The sequence below is a fragment of the Tupaia chinensis genome, unplaced genomic scaffold, assembly GCF_000334495.1.
Source record: "Tupaia chinensis unplaced genomic scaffold, TupChi_1.0 Scaffold000197_1, whole genome shotgun sequence".
Lineage (NCBI taxonomy): Eukaryota > Metazoa > Chordata > Mammalia > Scandentia > Tupaiidae > Tupaia > Tupaia belangeri.
Genome location: NW_006159672.1, coordinates 752,046 through 777,013, shown reverse-complemented (window position 1 = coordinate 777,013; position 24,968 = coordinate 752,046). Strand labels below are relative to the sequence as shown.

General features: G+C 40.4%; 1 long non-coding RNA gene and 1 pseudogene across 1 annotated transcript in view; one reads left to right on the top strand and one right to left on the bottom strand.

Moving 5' to 3' along the window:
- Positions 1-4,835: 4,835 nt before the first annotated feature.
- The window catches only part of LOC102469966 (uncharacterized), a 42,074-nt gene continuing 21,941 nt past the window's right edge, over positions 4,836-24,968 (bottom strand). Inside the window, exon 3 of the long non-coding RNA XR_001370262.1 lies at positions 4,836-4,878. This is a non-coding gene — a long non-coding RNA (uncharacterized LOC102469966). The remainder of the gene's footprint in view (positions 4,879-24,968) is intronic.
- On the top strand, positions 19,360-19,656 carry LOC102469530 (NADH dehydrogenase [ubiquinone] 1 beta subcomplex subunit 3 pseudogene; annotated as a pseudogene).

Genomic DNA, 24,968 nt, shown 5'->3' with positions numbered 1-24,968 from the left:
GGGAGATGGCCACACCACAATCCTTTCTCCTCCATTCTCCTCTTGGGATCTTGGGCACGCACGCACACGTGCCCGGCGTGAATTTTAAGCCACCAGGTCTGGGATGCGAACTGCGGTCGACTATGTGATGTCCAGCGACATAGCCATTATGCTAACTGCTGGTCCCAAGCCAGCACGTTTTTCAAGCCACAGGGTCGGGGACTCAAATCTGTAGTCATCCATGTGGGATCTTAACCACTGGCATGGGCTAGCCTGAATGAGAAGCAGAGTCTTTCACTACTTAATTAGGGTCTTAGAACAGAATGTCCTAACCCAGTAGCATAATCAGCCTAACCTATAAATATCTAATGCAAGATTTTTCTTTCAAATAGTTTTGGATTGTGGGAAGGAGGGAAAGGGAACACTAACTATTGACTGGAAATGTAAGTGGCTGTTGATCATACACCACAGAGAGCAAAAATGGAAGTAGAGTCGGGAGCCTCGAAAGAATTCTTCCCAGTACAAGCTCACAAGAGTCTTGCACAGCATTAGACCATCTCTTTTTTTTTTTTTTTTTGACTATTTTGGTCATGTAAAGTCTATGAAAATATTTATGGTGCAATGAGAACATGCAAATATCAACACCTGCAGTGAAGGTGAGCACCCAGCACAGTCTTTAAATTTATCAGACTTCTCATTGAAAGTTTGCCTTCTTATTTGTCATAAAGAAACTGCCTGAGCGTCACCCAAGCCATTTTCACGTATTTCCTCCTGACACCAGTGTGATAGCAAGAGAGAAGGAGCAAACTCTTGTTGACTTTTGCTTCTCACTGGTAAACTATAAAGCATTCAGGATGCTTTCTGTATCACCTCTTAGAAGTTCAAGTACATCAAGTGAGACATATCTTGGACTGAAAAGATCAAAGGAAGGCTTTTCTTATTTTCAGAGCTTACTGTTATAACATCAATTGGACCTTCCTTCAAGGGCCAGTTTTATTGCTTCTGGGTTTAGCAACTTGGCCAAAACTAGAACTTAGAAAGATGTTAAGGTGATTTGAAGGAAACAAATGCCACACTGGAAAAGGTTAGCAGTTCAGTGAAATCCAAAGGCTTGGTGCCTTAAAAAAAAAAAAAGAAAAGAAAAATCTACAATTAATTTTAGTATCCCTAATTTTAGTACACATTAAGTTCCACATCTTTCTGCATGTACGGGAAAATCAATTTAATTTTATTGCTTCTTAATTCATACAACCATTATATCCTCTAGAAGTATAATTAAAATTCAGAATGCATCTAAAAGCATTTTCTGGTTTTATACTAGAGTAGGAGAAATAAAGACTTGCGGGGAACTTATTCATTTATTGAAATAAATCATTGATCCTAGTCATGACTGCTCCTAAAATGTTTTATTATAGTTCTCATGTATGCATTCGGAATGGGTCTTGTGTTTAAAATCAATGGACTATGGAAATAAAAGCCCAAGGAAATCCAGAAGGCAATGGTACCTATTGTGGCAAACTGAAAAAAAGTGCCAGCAAGTTTTGTTAATTCTAGAGTGGTTTCTCAACATCGGCATGACAGGCTTGTTGGGCTGATGATTCTTGGCTGTTGAGAGCTTCTCTGTGCATTCTACGATATTTAGCTGCAACCCTGCCCTCTACCAGTAACTCCATTATCCAAGTGGACAACTAAAATTGTTCCTAGACAGTGTCAAATGTCCCCTGGAAGATGGGGGCGCACAACAGTGCCCCAGTTGAGAACTGCTATTACGGAGTTAAGCTCTGTGCTCTGTGTCCTGATGGAGGGGAGAGTTGGAGTGAGTGCTCACTTTACAATCATGGTATCATAGTTCATTGTCAGCACATTTTTCTTTCTTGGTGGTGCATAAAATAATAGTGCACCTTATAACTGACAGAATCTTAGAGTCAATGAAATATGGTACTTATTTTTTAATAAGTACCACGGAAATATCACAGAACGTAGTAGCATTTGGGACAAATGACTTATATGCTATATGTTGGTTTAAATAATTAGTAATAAAATATGCTATTAGGTTTTCTTTTCACTGACATATGTTCTTAGTTACAAACTTCTGCATATGGTCTTATTTTCCTTACATTCTGGTTTCAATCTAATAGTACTCTGAATTTGTTTTCAAGAAAACAGATGTTATATTAGACACGGGTTCATCGCATAATGGATGGCATTCTGTTTAGTAAATTTCATTAGTCATTGATGTAGTATCTACTGTGTACTATTTAGGTGCTTGGCAGATCTTTCCGAATAAGTGACCTCTCTAAAAAATCATTATGAGAAGAGAAAATCCTATTATTAAGTGCCTTGCTCTGTCACAGACTGGGCAGAACTTTCAGAAATGTTCTTTGCAGCAGCCAATATTTCATTTATGCATCTGTCAAAGAATCAATAAAATTCCACTGTATATCTCCCTGGTAAACACCACAAGGGAGTAAATGCTGGAGGTCAAAGTGGAGGTCAGGTAGCACCTAACAGAACTTAACCTTGACAGTGAGGGATCAAAGGAAGCAGTGCCATGGCTGCGACAAGGGAGGAACCCATGGTTCTCTGAGAACCTACAAGTGCCTTAGTCCCTATTCTGCGAGGGCCCGTTTGAGTGGATACAGCAGTCCCCATTGTGCAGAGCACGAGCACCAAGTCAGGTATTTGGACTTGATTCTGAGGAGCACTGGAGCCCCCAAAGGGCCAGAAGGAGGGTTAGATGTCTAATCAGATCTATATTTAAGGAGAATGGGCTGGCTGCCAGGAGCAGACAAAAAGGAAGGGTCAGTGAGTGGAGCCAACAGAATGCTCTTTGAAATGTGACAGGGATTCAGCAAGAAGACAGGGCATGGACCAGAGTGGTCGTAGTGGAGGTGGAGACAGAAATTAACTGACAGTTACTAATTGGATGTGTGGGGATGATGAGGTGACCTTTTTCACCAGCTCTGCACAGTCACTCAAAAATGTGTCACCTTCAAAATATCAACTCCATGTCTGACCACAGCCTCCTACCTTCCAGTTCCTCCGCTACAGTGCTGTTTCTAGAGACTCCAACAGTACAAGTCTTCCAGCTTCTGCTCTTACAAGCCCCTGCCCTCCTGGTATCCTCTACTTTCTCCCTTACCCAGCTCAGACTCCACAGTGTCTCATCATACCTATGTCCTGAAAGCACTCTTCTCTCTCTCCTATTACAACTACCAAAACTCTAACTCCAAATAAAGCCAATTTACCCCATTTCTGAGTCTAATTCAGGTTACTACCATAGGAATACTCCCACAACAATGTTTTCTGGCCTCAAGCAAAAATGCATGGCCACAAGTCTCCAGTGAGCCCCAAACTTGACCAATGAACACGAGACACTTGGTAATTACATTCACTCTCAGTATACAAAAGGTTGATTATACCATCTTTCCTTTCAATCATTATTCTCCTTATCCACCCCCACACACCAATGACTTTTCCTCTTACCTTATTTAGAAAGTAGAAATCACAAGTCAATAATTCTTTTATTTCTGTGTCATTAAAACCATCAACCCACTCACACCTCCCATGTATGGTTCCTGCCTTGTTGCTATAGAAAAATATCCCAGGGGCCAGTAGGTGGCATAGTGGTTAAGGTACTGGATTCCCACAGGGCCAACCATGATTCAAATCTCGAACCTGGCAACTTGAAATTCACTCAGGGCATGAGAATGTGTGTGCCCAAAAGCCCAAGAGGAGAATGGAGAAGAAGGGATTGCAGCATGGTCATTCCACCTACGGAGTGATTTCTCACTTTTTGTTTTTCTCTATCTGTCTCTCTCTCTGTGCTCCAGCAAGGGCTTGTGACCTACAATAAAAATCTCTCTTAAAAAAAAAAAAAAAAAAGAAAGAAAAAGAAAAATATTCTCCCTACTTATATCAGGGAGTCAGGCCCCACAAATCCTCAAAAACTTTATTCCTTCAGTTAGCTCCCTTTTCTCCCCTGTATATCCTCTCTCTCTCAACTGATAGATTACTTCTATCAGCTTACACATGTTATACTTTGTTTCTTTAAAAAGAAATCATAAAATATAGTCCACATCGGCTCTTTAGTGCATCCCAAACACTTCCATCCCAGCACTTCCATCCAGACTTTTTCTATTCAGGTCACCAAAGAGCTTACTAAACCCGAAGTCATTTCTCTGTTCCCATGTTACTTGTTTCTTCATCATTAGCGTACACAGATGGCTATGTAGAGTGGAAACACTCCTTCTAGAAAACACCTCTTCTCTTGCCATCTATGATATCACATTCTTTTGATTTTCCTCCTCAGTCACTGACTATTCCTTTGCCATGTCTTACTGCCTATTACTCCTTTTGTCTACCTCTGAATGTTCAAGGGCCCAGGCTTCATCCTGGACTTCCTTCTTGTCTCTCTTCATGCAATCTTCCTGAATATGTGTAATTACTATGTCAATATAAAAACAAAGAACCTTGGAACCAACAGATGACGTAATGGTTATGTCACTGGACTCCCACATAGTTAACCACAGTTCCAGTCCTGGACTCATTGCCTTAGAACTCATGCTGGGTGCATGTGTGTACTTGCCCAAGATCCCAAGAGGAGAATGAAGAGAAGGGATTGCAACGTGGTCATCCCCCTGGGGAGTGCCTTCTTACTTTCTGTCTCTCTGTCTTTCTCTGTCTCTCCAGAGAGCACATGTGCCCTATAGCAAAAATCTCTCTAAAAAATTTTAAATACATTTTTTTAAAAAAGAACCTCATGGAGTCATGAGATTTTAAAAAGTCATCTACACTCATGATGCTCAGATTTGTATCATCTTCTCTACTTACCCAGCTGTGTACTTGACAGAGTCTCCGTGTGATTGTCTTAACAGTCTTTTCTAGTCTTCTGCATTTCTGTAAATAAAAACATGATTTCTAAATTGCTCAAGCCATAAATCTTGGTGTTGCCTTTTATTATTTTCTTTGCTTTAGTCTTCATGTCATTAAGAACTGCCAACTTTTCCTCCAGGACATAGTATGAATCTACTTCTTTCATCCTGCTCCATCATTGCTCCCTGGAACACCTACAGGAGCCTCCACCTGGTCTCACATTGTCTACTTTTCATTCCCTCAGGTCTTCAACACACAACAGCCAGAAAGATATTTAACAGTCTCTTACAATGTAAATTAGGCTTTTCCTCTCCCATGTTTTCCCAATGAACTAAGAATAAAGTTCAGGATCTTATTCTTAGCCTATAAAGCCTTGATTATCCAAAAGGGCATTAGAGAGTAGGTGTATGCTTTTTCATGTCACAATTACTTGAAAGTACTTTTTGCATTTGGTACCCAAAGCCCAGAGGTAGTCCCATACTATGAGAAATTATCCTGGTGAAAATACCAACCAAGCTCCACAAGAAAGAAATAATGTACATGGTTAGGGCTCCACCCATCCTCCAGCCCCGTCTGCTGACTTCTCTCTTCCTTGAAACTGGGATGTAGCCCTCTATCCTGGGATATAATTCCCTCTGACTTTGCATGCTTTATCTCCTTTGCTTTAGATATTCGTCTAAATGTTGGGATCAGCAGTTAGCATAATGGCTATGTTGCTGGACTCCCATGTAGTCAAGCACAGTTCAAGTCCTGAACCCAGTGGCTTAAACTCACACCGGGTGTGTGTGCATGTGTGCCCAAGATCCTGAGAGGAGAATGGAGGAGAAGGGTTTGCAGCATGGCCATCCCCCCTGGGAGGTGGGGAGTGATTTCTCACTTTCTGTCTCTCTGTCTCTCTGTTTTTCTGGTGAGTTCACATGCCCTATAGCAAAACATTCTTAAAAAAAAAATATATATTAGTCTAAATGTCACTCCTTAGAGTGGCCTTCCCTAAGCATTCACTAAACCATAAGGAACACTCCATGTTACCATCACCTTCTGATACTTTTTTTTAGTATCCCAATCTAGCCAGAAATAGTAGTTTGCTCTTATGCACTGTATTATCTCCACACAAGAATAGTAAGGACTCAGTAGTTACTTGTTGAGTAAATGAATGAAGAAATTAAGAACTGCCAACTTTTCCTCCAGGACATAGTATGAATCTACTTCTTTCATCCTGCTCCATCATTGCTCCCTGGAACACCTACAGGAGCCTCCACCTGGTCTCACATTGTCTACTTTTCATTCCCTCAGGTCTTCAACACACAACAGCCAGAAAGATATTTAACAGTCTCTTACAATGTAAATTAGGCTTTTCCTCTCCCATGTTTTCCCAATGAACTAAGAATAAAGTTCAGGATCTTATTCTTAGCCTATAAAGCCTTGATTATCCAAAAGGGCATTAGAGAGTAGGTGTATGCTTTTTCATGTCACAATTACTTGAAAGTACTTTTTGCATTTGGTACCCAAAGCCCAGAGGTAGTCCCATACTATGAGAAATTATCCTGGTGAAAATACCAACCAAGCTCCACAAGAAAGAAATAATGTACATGGTTAGGGCTCCACCCATCCTCCAGCCCCGTCTGCTGACTTCTCTCTTCCTTGAAACTGGGATGTAGCCCTCTATCCTGGGATATAATTCCCTCTGACTTTGCATGCTTTATCTCCTTTGCTTTAGATATTCGTCTAAATGTTGGGATCAGCAGTCAGCATAATGGCTATGTTGCTGGACTCCCATGTAGTCAAGCACAGTTCAAGTCCTGAACCCAGTGGCTTAAACTCACACCGGGTGTGTGTGCATGTGTGCCCAAGATCCTGAGAGGAGAATGGAGGAGAAGGGTTTGCAGCATGGCCATCCCCCCTGGGAGGTGGGGAGTAATTTCTCACTTTCTGTCTCTCTGTCTCTCTGTTTTTCTGGTGAGTTCACATGCCCTATAGCAAAACATTCTTAAAAAAAAAATATATATTAGTCTAAATGTCACTCCTTAGAGTGGCCTTCCCTAAGCATTCACTAAACCATAAGGAACACTCCATGTTACCATCACCTTCTGATACTTTTTTTTAGTATCCCAATCTAGCCAGAAATAGTAGTTTGCTCTTATGCACTGTATTATCTCCACACAAGAATAGTAAGGACTCAGTAGTTACTTGTTGAGTAAATGAATGAAGAAATTAAGTAAAGGAAACAGTGTATTCTAAGTGGTAAAAGAATTATGGCAAATATTTTGTTTCATAAGGAAAATAACCTGTTCAGTTTTATCACTCTTTCAGCCATGTTGAGTAGGGAGGAGCCACTCTCAAGATGAATGGGGCAACAAATCAGTGGCAAAAACCTGGAGGAGAATGGTGTGAACCAATGTGAGACAGAGCCCATCAGCACATTGCATATTCTCTCCAGTAAAAATGAAATGCTGAGAACAACACTGAAAGCAATAAGTATGACTGGCTCCTGTCTCCAGAAACTGGCAACAGGAGCCCAAAAGTCTTAAGAGCTAATCTAGGGTACCCCTGAGGTTATGACCAGATATTCAGGGCAGAGTTTCATGGCCAAGTGGAACCAGGAAAGGTTGATTGGGAAGGAATAGGTGATAAGAGGAAAAAGAACAAGACCCAGGGTCAGAGGAGGAAATTTGAAGCTCCCTCTCCAATGGGTGTGGCAACACTGGAGAAACCAAAAAAGACAGGAAGTTCCTGCCACTAAGAAGAGAAAGCCTAGATATAGCCATCTCTAGACATCTGGGCAAATGGGACAAAGTCGAGGCAGGTACAATGTTCTACTAGAAGGTACAGAACATTCCTCTTTCTTCTGTGCCTTTCAGAAGTGAATAGACTAAGGGAATAGACTGGAGGGAAAGCAATGTATACCCATCATTGTGCTAGCCATTTTACATGCACTACCTCATTGCATCCCTACCAATGTAGTGAGGCGGGAGCTATTCTAACCCTTGTTCAAGGATGTGGACATGGAGGCACATCTGGACTTTAGGTTAGACATCTCAAGGTCACTTTCATGATGCCCCAACCAGGCATTTCCTACAGAACAATGCCTAAAGAAGGACCAGAGCCTACAGAGAAAACCACTAGCCCCAGAGTCCCAGCCCTGCCTCTACTTACTGCTCTCCTCTCTCCCTTCCAGAGGCAATTTCCCAAATTATTTCCTTAAGTATGGTAATGCAGAAAGCAATAGGAAAGAACACTGACCTTCATGGCCACTGAGGTCCAATCAATCCTCATCAGCTCCCATTCCAGATAGAACTATGCCTGGGCTCCTCAACTGAAAAACTCAGAGAAAAATCTCCCTCAGACCCCTCAGGGCTGCTGAGCAAAGAATCAGAGCTGCTGGGTTTGTGGTGTGCAGGCTCTTCCCTGGAGGCAGCCCTCCAGGACTCAGTAATACCTTTAAATCCTATCTCCTTGGATGCACCTGCTAAATATGTCCTTGCTTTTAACCTCTCTCCTCATCTCTTTTTCCCTAAGGTTTTAGACACCTCATCCATAGATTCTACTATCTGGTTTTTATGAGCACCATAGTTATTTTCCAACTAGTATCCATTTAAACTTTACAGTCATTTATTAGGGTTGTATTCATGGAAAAATAAATACAAGGCACTTGAAACTTTATCTACTGGAAGCTTTTTCTTTGGCCTACAAAATGATCCTGATCTCCTAGCTTTTTTTTCATGTCATTATCTCTGAAAGACAGAACTTTCTGAATTTCAGACTTCTAAATGAGGTGAAGATAAATGTCTAACTCGAACTCTTATTTGTGGATTTTTTTAAAACTATGCTTGAATTATTTTATTCAGAGCTCTGAAGCTATCAATAAATATTAAGTATATTTAATTTCCTTGTAAAACTGAACAGTAAATCCTGATTGTAAGTATGAAATCTACACTTCATTTAGTTTGGATTTGGGGTGGAATTTTTTTTTATTAATTTAAGAATTTTTTGCCAGAGGGCTTGCATGCATGCTTGTCAGAGGGAAAAAGAGAGGAAAAGCAAGAAAGCACCCCCAGGCGAGATAGTCACACCACAATCCCTGCTCCATTTCTCCTTTCAGGATTTTGGGCACACATGCTTACACACCTGGCTTGTTTCTCAAGCCACTAAATCTGAAACTCAAACCATGCAGTCAGCCATGTGGGATTCAGCTACCACAGGCTGCCCTGGGATGGACTATGGTCCCAGTGCCATGCTCTTGTATCATTATCTTACACATTTAGCCTGATTATTTAAATACAGTTGCTTGAAAATTTCAAGGGAATCCAATGAATATTGTAACCATACAATTAGTAACAGATATTGCAATTTACTTCTGAACAAATGAAGGGCTTCTGAGACCAATGAAAATATCTCATCTGCTCTGAATATATGTGTCATTTCAATATATATATGTATATATATATTTTTCTCTTCTTCTCTGTATCTTCTATATAATTATATATCTATCTACTTTTTTATGTGTGTGTATATATATATGTATATATTTTGTATATATTATATATATATATATAAAATTTCTCCTTATCTTGTCAAATCTTTAACTGAGAAAAATTTGAAATATAGGTCAGATGCTAGCCAGAAGGAAAAATTAAATACCTGAGGAGTGTGGACTTAGACAGGTGAAGGGAAGAGGATGGGTGGGTTTGGATGTGTAGTTGCATCATCAGGAAATCTACCTGAGCTGGGCAGCACAGCCAGAGCACATGATTTCAAATTTCTCCTTATCTTGTCAAATCTTTAACTGAGAAAAATTTGAAATATAGGTCAGATGCTAGCCAGAAGGAAAAATTAAATACCTGAGGAGTGTGGACTTAGACAGGTGAAGGGAAGAGGATGGGTGGGTTTGGATGTGTAGTTGCATCATCAGGAAATCTACCTGAGCTGGGCAGCACAGCCAGAGCACATGATTTCTCTACCTAGGACAGGACACATGGCGTGATTCCAGGGAAGGAAGAGACTTACGATGGCTGGAATTGGGGGCTACTTGTCTTAATATTCTCTGCCCTTCCAATTGTTAGTTGAGTATTTGTTCCTACAATCTACAGATATGCAATCTCTCTCCTCCCTAAAAGGTTGGTAGGAATCAGTAATAGCAGTCACCTGCTTTTGCTTTATGACACAGAAAGAGCAAAAAATACATAGAGGGCTCTAATCTGACAAAGATGAAAAATAATGTGTGTGCTTAATATTGCATTTAGATAACACACCTTTTTTTAAAAGTACTTTCAGGCATTTGGTCCTTAAAACAATTTTGTAGGGACCAGCTCATAGCATCCCTGGACCCCTACATGGCCAACCATGAGTTGAGTCCTGGACCCAGTGGCTTGAAACTCACACTGGGTGCATGTACATACATGCTCAAGATCCTGGAAGGAGAATGGAGGAGAAGGGATTGTGGTATTGCCATCCAAGTGGAGGGCAGGGGAGATTTCTCACTTTCTCTCTCACTGCCTCTGTCTCTGTCTCTCTCTAGCATGTGCACAAACCCTGAGGCAAAAACCTCTACAAAATAAAAAATAAATAGTTAAATAAATAAACAAAAAACTTAATCAGTTTGGCAATACTTATTTTTGTATTTTGAATGGGTTAGTTCTTCAAGATTATACCAGTATCCTTTAGAGTGGTTGGCATGTCTGAAAATGTTTTAGCCCTCTAATTAAAGGCAATTCAGTTGCCAGTAAAGGTCTCCTTTTATTTCAACAGCTGCCTTTAGGTCAACTGTGTATTTTGGGGTAAGAACTCTGCCTTTGGAGGTTTCACTTGCTACTTTCTTCTCCTATCCCAGAGGCATCAGAACAAGGTAGGAATCACCTTGTGGCAGCTGTGGGCTGCTCCATCCTAGAGCAAGGGTGTCCTGTAGAGGTTAGAGACTGGTCTAGTCTCCCTTCTCCACTCTGTCCTGACAGCTCCATCTGCCCTGACTTGCTCACCTTGTAGCCTCAAAAAAACGACCCATCTTCTTCTTGCTCTGTCTACCCCAGGCTGTGACAATGGCTCTCTACTCTCAGTTGCCTTCCACTGAAAGAACAGGAATTCCTCAGCTCCCCTCTCCCCAGCTGATGGTTGATGGAGGCCTGGGGCAATTATTTTGGATACTCTTTGAAGATTAAAAAACACAATGCTGTTGTTTCTGTTCAGTGGTCACCCATTCTGGTCTGGGAGTAAATGATGAAATCTTTCGAGAGACAAAGATATGAGGTTGGATCCTTCTGATTTTGTGTCCTTTATACTTATTCAAGAATTTTCTACTGACTCCATCTTCCATTAAGTTTTCATTGTGTAAAGAATGAAGGGAGAGGAAGGAGGATGCTGACATTTTCTTTCTGGTCTCCTTCCTTCCCTCAGAGACTTGGAAAGATTTTCTTTGACCTTCACTTTGTGAATTACAAGGAATTCCTAGGTGATTGCTCTTGCCTCCTCCTCCTCCTCCTCCTTTTTCTCCTCCTCCTCCTCTTTCTTCAATTGTCAGAGGGCATGTGCACTCACCAGAGAGAAAGAGACAGAAAGAGAGAGAGAAAGGCCTCTCCCTATTGGCCCATGGCACAGCTCAATGCCTTTGCCTTCGTTTCTCTATACTTTTGGGATTTGGGCATGCACATGTACTGATTGTGTTTTTCAAGTTTCTGAGCTGGGATTCAAACCATGGCCAGTCATATGTGACTGGTTCTTTTAACCACTAGGCAATGGGACTGGCCAGTTCTTGTGTTCTTAAGATGGCATTCATGCTCCGCTTCCCCAGTCAAAGAGTACAAGAGGAACATGACCGACAGGTGATAGAGGTTTCCTTAGCTATCATTCTCAGGACCAGCAGGTGTCATAGCAGTTAAGACACTGGACTCCCACATAGCCAACTGAGGTTCAAATCCCAGACTCAGAGGCTTGAAACACACTGAGTACATGTGTGTACAAAATCCCAAGAGGAGAATGTAGGAGAGAGGCTTGTGGCCTGGCTAACCCTCCTCCCTCCGGAGATGATTTCTCACTTTCTCTCTCTGTATCACACACATCAAAATGCATACTAGTTGTACTAGATAGGAAGACTAGTGAATATCTTCTAATTGGTGATCTTTCAGCTTTTTTGTGCATGAGAAAAAACAATGATCACTGCAGGGCCAGCTGGTATTATGGTAGTGGTTAATATAGCTAGATCCCACATGGCTGACTGTGCGGTTCAAGTCCCACATCTGGTGGCTTGAAACATACACGGCAGATGTACATGCCCCAAATTCTGACAGATGAAAGAAATGAAGGAGAGGGGTTTGAAGTGTGGCTATCCATTTTGGGGAGTGGTTTCTTACTTTCTCTTCTCTCTTCGAGTTGAGTACTCCCACCAAAACGCCTTGTCAGTTGCCTTCTTTCTTCAATAGTGAGAACTCTGCCAGCTTTCCTTAGAATACTGCTAGTTTAAGAAATAGGCAGTCCAACAGCCCTGGGGACCAGGAGGTCCAGCAATAGCATAACTGGACCCTCTTAGGATAGGTTCTGGGTTCACATCCCAGGACCTCCCTGAGCACCTGGCATACACACACATGTACCTGTGATCCTTACTTACTGAAACTGGGGTAGATTATGGCATGAAGACCCAGTTGGACTCTGTTGGGGGTCCACTCTCTCTCTCTGTCTCTCCTTCTCTCATGGAAGGAATGAACAGATCTATTTAAATAATAAATAAACACAATTTAAAAACAGCCCTGGTGGACTTTGCAAATAAAATAAGCAAAATTCAAACCTAAGGGAAAAGACACATTAGGATTCCACTCATTTGCTGTGCCTGCTACCCACTCTACCAAGAGCAATGGAGCAGGGATGAGTCTGCCTACTCTACACTTTCTGCACTGTGGACATCCCTTATAGGATTTGCCTTATGTTTCAGGAAGTTTTTACTGACTTCGTACTGCTTCATTCTTCCCTGGGAGTATATGATTCCCAGGAGATTTATCAGCCCTAAAATCCCTTTAGTAGTTACATTTCTTTTTTCTTTTTGTAAATAAAGATTACCTGGGCATGGTAGAAATGAGTATACTAAATTTGGGGGACTTCTAACTATGAAATTGAAGCGATTCCATGGGGAAAGGCGGCAAAAAGGCAAGCTGGACTTGTGTCAGCTTCGGCAAAGTAGACTCACCATATTTTCCCTTCCTCCCTCCCCAGGCTACCCTCAGCCTACCAATCAGACTGTCCCCACCAGGGACACGAACTGGGAGTACTTTGCAGCAGCTGACTTTACCTTCATATTTGAATAGCACCAATAACCTGGTTTTAAAAGATTTGTGAGGACTTTTGAATTTTACTCTTTTTAGAATTATCTTATTTATTTTTCATGAAAGCCTGTTAAAGACTTGCCAAATTCAGTGTAAAGAATCAACACAGCCACACAGGAGATCATTCATTTCCTTTCCATTCATATATGATACACTGGGAGGAAAGAGAGGGCTTACAGGCAGAAAACAGGACATTCTTAGACTGTTTTGAATGTGACATAGGAGGCTTAGAATGTGCCACTTCTACTTGGCAGCACTTAGAGAACCCAAGGAGTTGTTTGTGTCTGCCAACACGGATGATGATTTCACAGGCTGCTCAGAGACATTCTACAGGAAGTTGCTATTGAGAAAGATGTCAGCATTATGGAAAAGACACCTGTCAAAGTTGAAACCTCATCTCACTTTCGAATAAAGAGCTCCTTTGGCCTCTCAGCTAAGCAAATAATAAACATGTAATTTCCCTGCATAGCCATAAGAACAAATGCTATGGAAAAGCAAAGTTGCCAGAATATGAAAAACGTAGTTCTTAACCTTGAAGTTGAATGGAAATAGCCATCTTTTTATGATCACATCCTATGTGTTGGGTCCCTGCTGGGGATATAGCCACAAGATATCACGGATCTTGGGTGTCAAGAAGTAGACATGAACTAATGCACATCAGGCCAGGGAAAAACTGTGGGAGGCTCGCCTAAGTAAAGGAGGGGTTGAACAACTGCCTGGGACAGGCAGATTCAGGCAGGTTGAGGGATCTTGGTAGAAGGAACTCATGGGTGCAGGAAGATGACATATCACTTAGCACCTTTGCCTCCAAGGAAAATTCCCATGAGAGAAGTTAGATGAGCCCAGCCAGCTTATGAGACCACATTCTAGTGGGTTCAGAGTAAGTATAAACCAGAACCACTTGAAAAGGTTATCTTTTCAAGGGCGCTTATCTGGAATTTGGGCAGAGTGTTGCTACCACAGAAAAGTTAGAAATGCCAGGTGAGCAAAGGCACAGAGACAGTTCAGGGATAACAAGAACCTGCCTGGGAAATAGCAGAGTGCTGGGCTATCAAAACAGACTCTGGATCCAGACAATCTTACCTTTGTGATCTTAGGCAAGTGGCCTAATGTCTTTTGCCTTAGTTTCTGCCTCTGTAAAATGGAGGTAATAATAGGGACCAACATTTGGTGTAATGGCTATGTCGTTGGACTCCCACGTAGTCAAGCGTGGTTGGAGTCCCTGGCCCAGTGGCTTAAACTCACACCGGGTGCGTGTATGTGTGTGCCCAAGATCCCAAGTAGAAAATGGAGAAGAACTGTGGAGTGGCCACCCCCCAGGAGGTGATTTCTCACTTTCTGTTTCTCTGTCTCTCTTTGTCTTCCGGGCAAACGCACACGCCCTATAGCAAAAACCTCTCCAAAAAAAATGGAGGTAATAATAAATATCAATAACTGCCTCATAGGCTTGTAGTGAGGTGTATTCTACACCTTAGGTGCTTGGAACAGTGCCTGGCACAACTCTTCAAGGGTTGTTGTTACTGTCAGTACTGTGCCCAATGTCCAGGACTGACTACATAATTTGCAGAACCTAGTATGAAATGACAGTGTGGGGTTTCTTGTTCAAAAATTAAGAATTTCCAGACAGCCACAGCAGAGCATAGAGCTCAGTGGTATGGCATGGTCACATGTCCATGGAGCCAGCCTTGGCTGCCTCACCCAATTGGTCCAGTGTAGAATTTAAACCCTCGATTTTCTCCTTAAAAAAGAGACATTTTGTGCTCCTCTTCTCTGTGAGGTTTATATCTGCACACTGAAGAACTACCTATAGGAGGTAGCTGGGTTCTCCAAGGAGCTCAAGAACAAGCAAATTTGGAAAAAGAGGCAGAGCATGAAGCTAATCATATTTCTCTACTCTCTGGAAGGATGTATCAGGTCAACTGAGATGCCTACCCAGAAGCCTACCTAGGGACTGTAGCCAGTAGCAAAAACAGTTAGAGCACCTCAAAATCTCTCAGGCATGGGATTCTCAGGAGAAAACTGTTGTGGGCAGTGAGGAGTATCAAGGGATAGAAAGAAGGCAGGAAAGAAAGGCCAGACAGAACTCAGCACTTCACTATCCCAAGGTGACATGCTTTATTATGATGTGACTGGCAGGAGAAAGAGCCATGATAATGTAAATGTCAGCAGGAGCCCAGGAGTTGATGCTTATTATTATCTGCAAAAAGATCTTTTATAAGGTAGCCAGCATCACGGCCACAGAATCTTAGCCCAAATGATAGCCTCATCGGACTCTGAGCTCCTGGGCTCATTTACACTTAGGAGCAGGCATTCATCTAAAAGTATTGCATACGCTCTAGAGAAAGAGCATTTCCCCTCTTACCTCCTTTACACCAAATCTGAGACTTCTGCCCTGTCTATGTTAGTGATTTGAGAAATCTCATTGAAGTCAGAAGAAAACCAAAAAATTTCTTTTTCCTCTGGCACAGACTCCCATGTCCCCAAGTCTATCATTTCTCAAGCAAGAACAATGAAATTTTCCTTCTGAGTTTCATTGGCTCATAGGATTATAACATCCCTATCTTCTTACCGTCTTCCCTGCTTCCCTCTGTCACTTCTCAGTGCTTCCCTTTCTTGAGATTGCTACAATTGCTACAATTATAAACAAGGGGTCAGTTGTCTCCATGCCAGCCCTTCTATTCCTGTTACCAGCTTCTCTGATGGGCTGCCATGGCCAGCACCTGCCACTCTTTAGGAAGCTGACTTGGGCACTCCTGGAGCAGAGAGCCAAGGACAGTGAGTTGACATTCCCCAGACACTTGTTAACCAGAGACTGTCCCTGCATATGGGTGAAAGCCCAAACTTCTTATCTCCATTTGAGACAATTCCAAAATGTCACTATGAATGGTAGGGACGCAGGACTTTGAGGGCTCAGAGACATTTTTGAGATGAACATGTAGAAATATAAAAACTTCTCTTAAAGAAATATAATAAATGTTATTTTATAACTGTGATATAAAGGCAAATATAATCCAGGCTGATTTATACCTTACCAACTTTAAGAGAAATTTAAGACATTTTCATGGGCTCTGAAAACAGAGGCCCCAGACTCTAGGCCTGCTGTTTCTCCAGGATAAGCCAACCCCAAGAAGAAGATGACTGAAAATTTTCCCAGAGCTCACACTTTTGCTGGATTTCCTCCTCTTCCTTGAGCTGCCCAACTCCTCTCCTGCCAGCCTAACTGCCCTACTGTATTTATAGAATCCATACCTCATCCACATTTCCCCACATTGTTTGTCCATGTGTGGATATATCCCAAATAATCTAAGAACTCTGAGGTCAAAAATCACAGCTTATCAGGACCAGCAGTTAGCGTAATGGCTATGTCGTTGGATTCTCATGTAGTCGACCGCGGTTCGTGTCCCAGACCCAGTGGTTTGAAATTCACACCAGGCACGTGTGCGTGCGTGCCCAAGATCCTAAGATAAGAATGGTGGAGAAGGGATTCTGGCCTGGCCATATCCCCTGGGGGGTGATTTCTTGCTTTCTGTCTCTCTGTCTCTTTCTGTCTGTCTGGCAAGCACACTCACCCTATGATAAAAACCTCTCCAAAAAAAAATAAAATAAAATAATCACATCTTATCCAACTATTGTGTCCTAAGTAACTAGCACTATTTTGAAACCATAATAAAGGACACGTAACAAATACTAAACAAATGCTTACTAAATTCATTCATTCATGAATAATCCTTCATGATCAACTGAAATCTCTGACACTTTTTAACCAAAAGCAGTTATCTGAAAATAAGTTGGAACAGTAGTTGGCGACTGGCTACGTCTCTTGACTCCCATGTAGTTGACCGTGGTTCGATTCCCAGGCCCAGTGGCTTAAACTCACACCAGGCGCATGTGCATGCGTGCCCACGATCCCGAGAGCAGAATGGAGGAGAAGGGATTGTGGTATGGCCATCTCCCCTAGGGGAGTATTTCTCGTTTTCTGTCCCTCTGTCTCTCTCTGTCTTTCTGGTGAGCATAGTCAAACTATTGCAAAAACCTCTCCAAAGAAGAAGAAGAAGAACAAAGAAAATAAAAACTAAATCTTAATTCCAAGTTTGGGAAAATAAAGAAAAAATATTCTTTTCGGTAATCTCACTACTCTCAACCAGTTAGCCTTGGATAGTATTGACTTTCAGGAAGAGGAAAAAGCATTCAGAACCAGGACTATGAATCCAGTGTGAGCTCAAACCAAGTAATTCTATTAGGGTAAAAAATGAGGTATTCTTGGAAAACCATGGAAATGATTTTCTGCAGTTTTTAATAATATGACTGAATACCAGACCAAACAATTGTTTGAGCAATCACGCGAGCACTGTAAAACATGAGTAAACTCAACAAGTAATAATTTTGAAAGAGGATGGTACTTTCAAGAATGCATCAGTTGAGGTTTACATTAGAAATCTCATTGTCATTCCACTGTAATCAAATCTCGTTAAATTGCTAAACTGGCACGTGTTGACAATCTGACAGTTCTTTAAAAGCATGATATATTTTTCAAAGTTAACTAAATCAGCACAATTTCAGTTTATCCAAACACACTGAAAATCTCCAGTAAGGACAAGGGACATCTCAAACTCTATTTCTATTGTGAAGCAGAAATTTGATCACACACGCTTCATACATAAGGCTTCATTGTCACAACCACTGATACCAGGAGGAGGAAGCTCTTCTGTTGATGTGGTATATAGGCTGTTTTTGGTACAGCAAGACTAAATCTTTATTACAACTTGGCAAATAAGTACAACGAGAATTTTCAGTCTTTCCTCTATTGTAGCTATTTGACATTCTCAAGTCTTATTTCCACCTTGGAGTGCTAATTTGTGATTTCAGATAACTGCCATATTATTTTCTTCTTTTAGCAACACTTCACAGCTCAGTTGGGACCACATTTTCAAAGGATCTTCATAAGGTTTCAGTGCAGTTTGGCTTCCTGCAGTGTTTTCAACATGGCGGTTCCACCCACAATTGGCTCCCCTCTCTAGACCAGGCTTGGCTGGTTGTGAATCCCCTGGCTCCCGCACCATCCATACTAACTTCCTCCTACAAAAGCAATGATGGCTTGACACAGGAAATATAGTTTTCTAAAATTTGACACCCCCCCCCCAAATTAAAACACACCATCTCATACATTTTATTTGACTTTCCACTGTTGATGCTAATTCTTTTCCATCTTTCATCTGGCATGGGTGAACAATGAGGAATTATTAGAGTCGGTTTGTCACCACAGTGGGACCCTTTGCCAAATAAGGAAATTAGCTAACTAGCTGCCTCGGAGAGCTTCCTTCTATTCTGCTTAAGGAAAAGGTGTTCTTTTCTACCCAGAGGAGACTTTGGCACTGGAAGTTCTATTGCTCATTTGAATTTCTCACTCCCAGAAAATTCTGGCTATGTAAATTAAAATCCTTTCCTTTCCCTGAGATTTTTTAGGCCTTTGCATTGTGTTGCAGAGTTGGAAAGAAACAGCTATAAGAAGTTATGGAAGAATGCTGGGAGGGAAATGGTGAAGGACCTGAATTACGCAAGAAAAGCAGACAGAAGAGGAGAAACTTTGCAGAAATGTCATCCTGTTATACAAACACTATTCACATAACTGAAAATACGAGGAAGGAATCTGGGCTAGTTTGAAGTTCTTTTCTGGTGGCTGAGCTGTTATTTTACCTTCCGAGATTGGGTTGTGTCAAGTCTAGTTTCAGTAGTGTTCCCTTTAGAACCCTAACCATCTTTTCCTCCTTCATGCTTAACTCCCAAGCTCTGTTCCCAAGTTCTGCTAATCTTTGTACCTGTCTTGGCCTCATTGACATTTTTGATGCTGTCCCACTTTAACAGCCCATCAGCTTTCATTTGAATGACAGCAGCCTCCTCATTGCTGCCTCTACTGCCACAGTCTATCTGCCTACTTCACACCTGCCATAGCAATCTTTCAAAATCATTGCTCTGATCTGATTGCTTCCATGTTTTAAGACTTTTCTGGCTCCTCATTGCCTTGGAGTCATATGAAAAATCTTCAATTTGGTCAGTGAGTACTTCTGCCCTTAGTCAGTCATCTTTCCAGTCTCATCTACCACATCCTCATCTCTTTCCCAGCCACACCTTTCTTCAGCTACCGCTGTGCCAGTCTTTTCCATTCCTAAAAGAACAAGATGCAGAGGTCAGATTGCTGTCAGTCATGGCCCATGGACATGAACATGGTCATGGTCATGGTGAAATGGAACTTCCAGATTATAAACAGTGTAAGGTAGAAGGAACACCATTAAAAACTGTCCAGGATAAGCTGGTTGCACGAGGACTAAGAGATCCATGGGGCTGGAATGAAGCTTGGAGATACATGGGTGGCTTTGCAAACAATGTTTCCTTCATTGGTGCATTATTAAAAGGATTCAAGTGGGGATTTGCTGCATTTGTGGTAGCTGTAGGGACTGTATATTTCCTGGAATCCCCAAATAAAGATAAAAAGCATCACTGAAGATAATACTTGGAAGTATCTGAGTGACTTCTTAACTCTTATCAAAATATTTCTTCACTTAATGGGCCTGTTTGTGTGTTAGTCTCTTTTAAGGGACAACACTGGTAAGATTCAATAAATTAAGAAAGTTCAAAATAACAGTAATAATAATAATAATAAAGAACAAGATGCTCTACACCAGAAACTAAACTTGTTTCCAAGACACATCATGTTGTCCAAATTTCTCTTTTCTCCCTCAGTCCCTTTGCTGTCTCCTCATTCCTGAATGTCCTCTAAATATGATTGATCCTCAGGGCTGAGTTCTGGCCTCTCTTTACTCCATCTGTCATTTCTCCAGAGCTGGTGATGCACATTCCCATAGCTTGACCTGTGGTCCATACTAATGGTTGTCTCAGAAGTGCCTCTACATCCCAAACTTCCCTCTTCAGTTTCAGACTCATACTACAAATTATTTGGCATATCCACAAGAGTATCTCTGGAAGAACTTAATTTAGCATATTCAAAACTGAGCTCTGGCTTTCTTCCCATTCTCTTGTCTTCCCCTCCCAGTATCAATAAACCACATAGTTGTTCATGCTAACAACCTGAGAGTGGACTCCCACTTCCCCAATGTTTCAACAAGTCCTAGTCATTTACTTTCAAAATATTGCTCACATTAGTTACAGTAGAGTCCAAGTTCTACCACCTCTTATCTGGATCACTGACATGTTCTTTACTGGAACACCTACTTCTTTATGGCTTCTCTCAACCAGTTTGCCACACATACAATTGCTAGAGTCCTCCTGTAAACTCACAAATCATATTTGGGCCTCCCCACTCACAGAATCTTGGATAAAATCCTAACTAATTACCATGTTCCTAATGTCTTGCTTGATTTAGTTTCTGCTTTCTCTCCATTTCTCCATTCCTTCCTGCTTCACTGTGCCCTCTGCCAAAAACTCTTCCCCTTCCCTCTCCATATGTCTGACTCTTTCTCACTCTTTAAAAACTTTAACACCACATCTTCACAAATGCCATCACTGGACCACTTCGTGTCACTACTGAGACACAACTACTCAGTATTGTCAGACCCATAGGCAGAGATCTCAGGTTTGCCACCCAAGGCCTCCCTGTACCTGTGGGCTGCACTTACGTGCCTGTGAACCAGGCTGGCTGAGGCTGGGGGTAGAACATGTGTGAAGACCCTGTTGTGGATACCTGCCTCTTTCTCTCTGTCATGGAAGAAATAAATAACATTAAAAATGGAGAAAAGAGTCTTCACTATTATTAATCTCTGAGCATTTAGCCACAAAACAGGGGAGAACAGCAGTCTGGGAGACAAACTGAGGTACAAAGATCCCCTTCAGACCTCCCACTGCCTTCCGATTGCCCTAGGTACATATTGGATCAGCCTCTCCCACATCCCTTCACTGCCATTAATTTCTTGAACTTGCACCATGGAGCAGGTAGCAGCAGCAGTAAGTAAGACAAACTGAAGCAGACAGATCACCTCAGGCCTCTAGGTGCCTCCTGCATACCCAGGAGTATTTTGAGATTTTATAATATACTGAATTGCATGAAAGACTCCTACTCCCTCCCACACTCGAATCTCTCCAGCTCAATCCCAGGTACACTGGTCCTGAGAGACTGAGAAAGGCACCACCACCTAAAGCTGACTATGTACATGCTTCTCTAATTGGAAGACAAGGCCCTCTACCGAAAACACATCTGAGAAGTAGAGTTCTTCGTCCCACCTGACACTACAGAATCAACATCAGTAAAGTAGGAAAAAGTGTATAATTCATCAGATGACTAGAAACAAGCACAGAAGCACAAGAAATATGGGAAAACAAGGAAACACCTCTTTCTCAATGAACAGAGCAACTCTTTTTCATCCATAGATAGTACAAAAGAATTTGCAGGAATGTCAGAGAAAGAATTCAGAATATTCATGGTGAGAGATAAGGAAGTCTTTCCAGAATTTGAAAGAGATATAGATGCCATACAAAAGAACCAATTAGAACTTCTAGAGATGAAGACAGTAATACAGAGGAAGACAGTATTAATAGCATATTTGACCACACTGAAGACAGAATCTCTGATCTGGCAGACAAATCTTTTGACTTAATATAAAACCACCAAAATAATAATAATAATAATAATAACGATGAGGACAAAATTTTGGATATAATAAACATTTTTCAACACCCACATATCCAAATAATAGGTAATCAAGGAGGCATAGAATCAGGCAAGAGTATACAAGATCTATTCCATGAATAGTTGCAGAAAAGTTTCCAAATCTAGAGAAGCATCCAGACATTCAGATCCAAGAAATACAAAGGAACCCAAATAAAATAAACATGAGAAGATTTTCTCCACAGCACATTACAGCCAGATTGGTCAAAATCACAAAGACAAGATTCTATAAATGGCAAGAAATAAACATCAAGTCACATATACAGGTTATCCTATTAGGCTAACATCAGAACTCTCAACCAAAATAATGCAAGCACGAAAAGAATGGGAAGATATATTCACGATACTAAAAGAAAAACAATTTCAAACAAGAATACTATACCTGGCAAGACTGTCCTTCAAAGGGAAAGAATAAATAAAATCATTCAAAGTCAAACAAAAATTGAAAGAATTCACTAATACTAGACCAGCTCTTCAAAAAGTACTGAAGGAGATGCTATCTCAAGAAAACTAAAGAAAGGCACACAGAAATAAGAGAACAAAAAGCAACCAAGAAAATGGCTAAAAAAAATAGCAGGGAAAAATCTGCAAATAATGATAATAATGTTGAATGGTAATGTGTTAAATACTCCAATCAAAAGATACAGACTGACTGAATAGGTAAAAAAACAGAAACCCTGCATTTGCTGCCTACACGAAATGCACCTCATGGATAAAGATATACATAGACTAAATGTGAAGGGCTAGAAAAAGATATTCTGTGCAAATGGAAATTAAAAAAAAAAAAAAGGCTGGAGTCATGATACTGATATTAGACAAAATAGGCTTAAAGACAAAACCTGTAAGAAGAGATAAAGAAGGACAAGATATAGTACTAAAAGAGCTAATTCACCAAGACAATACACTTCTCTGCCTCCTACTTGGGAGCACACAAATACGTGAAAAAGAGACTACTAGACTGAAGAGATAGACTGCAACACACTAATCACTGAGGATCTCAATACCCCACTATATCCTTTGAGCAGATTATTTAGACAAAAATAAGCAAAAATATACAGCATCTAAATTACACCATAAATAAAATGGACTTGATAGACATCTGTAGGACTTTCCACCCAATAACCACAAAATATGCATTTTTCTTACCCCACATGGAACATTTTCAAAGATTGACCACATGATAGTGCACAAAACAAGCCTTTAGAAATTCAAAGGCATAGAAACTATATCCAATATCTTCTCCAACCATGATAGAATTAAACTTGAAATTAATTTCAGAAAAAAAAATTAAAACGTGCACAAACATTTGGAAACTAAACAACCTACTCCTGAATGACTTTACAACCACTGACAAAATAAAGACTGAAATCAAAAGACTCATTGAAACCAATGATAATGAGTCCATAAATTTCCACAATCTTAGGGCCACAGTGAAAGCAGTCATAAGAAGGAAGTTATAGCAATTAGTGCACATAATAAAAGATGAGAAGGTGGCAAATAGACAACCTAACAACACACCTCAGGGAACTTGAAAAGACAATGACAAAAAATCAAAAAATACTCCAGGAGAAAAGAAAATAATAAAGATCCGAGCAGAAATAAATGAAATAGAGAATAAACAAACTATACAAGGAAAAAAAAAGAAAGAAATGAAACCAAAAGCTATTTCTTTGAGAAGATAAACAAAATTGATATGCTATTAGCTAGATTAATTGAGAATAGAGAGAGGAACCAGATAAATCAAATTTGCAATGAAACAGGCAATATTACAACAGATATAACAGAAATACAAAAGATCACTAGATGGATAGTGTGAGGAAGGAAAGAAATTAAGAAAAAAATAGAAAGCCAAAACATTTATGGGACACAGAAATGGGTTATTATCTAAGGATGATAACGTGTATAGTATCTGGACTGGTGTGAAATGTATTCATGTTGAGTAAATTCACTTTATAAGCTAAGTGATGTATAGTGATTGAATGCATAAAATAAATTAAAAATTTTAAAATATTGTTAGAGAATACTATGAGCAACTATACACCAACAAACAAGAAAACTTTAATGAGATGGACAGATTTCTGGACACATACAAGCTACCCAGACTGAATCAGGAAGACATAAAAATCCTGAATAGATGAATAACAAGCAGTAAAATAGAATCAGTAATAAATTACCTCCCAACAAAGAAAAGTCCAGATCCGATGGTTTCACTTCTCAATTCTACATAAAGGCATGGAGAGTACTGATCCGATGGTTTCACTCCTCAATTCTACATAAAGGCATGGAGAGTACTGTGAATACTAGAGACAATGTGGGAAGAGGGTGAGATATTGAGGAGGGCGAGAGGGAAGGAATCAAGGGGGGAAAAGAAGCAAAACATTTAAGATACATAAAAATGGAAAATTATCTGTTGATAATAATATGTATGGTAGTATCTTTGACTGAACCAATATACAGTGTATAAAGATGGGAAAATTCACTTGATACACGGTGATTGAATGTAAATAAATAAAATAAATAAACAAAAACAAGGAGAAAAAAAACTTTTAAATAAGAGTTAACCCCTATTCTACTCAAATTATTCTAAAGATTAAAAAGAAGGAACCCTCCCAAATTCATTATGTGAAGCCTCCATCATCTTCATTCCCCAAACAGACAAGGACATAATAAAAAAAGAAAACTACAGGCCAATATCTCTGACAAATATAGATGCAACAATTCTCAACAAGATACTAGCAAATCGTTTTCAACAACACATTAAAAAGGTTATATATTACTACCAGGTTTTATTCCAGGGATACAAGGGTAGTTCAACATATGGGAAACCCATAAATGTAATACACCATATTAATAAAAAGAAGGATAAAAACATATCAATTGATACTGAAGAAGCATTTAATAAAATATAATATCCCTTCTTGATTAAGATTTTCAGAAAAATCAGCATGGAAGGGGAATTTCTCAACACAATAAAAGCCATATATGAAAAACCCATAGCTAATATCATACTGAATGGGGAAAAACTAAAAGTTTTCACTAAAAACGGGAACAAGACAAGGCTGTCCACTTTCTCAACACCTTTTTTTTTTTTTTTTTTTTGGGGGGGTTTTACCAATCGGGCGGGGGGCCCCCCC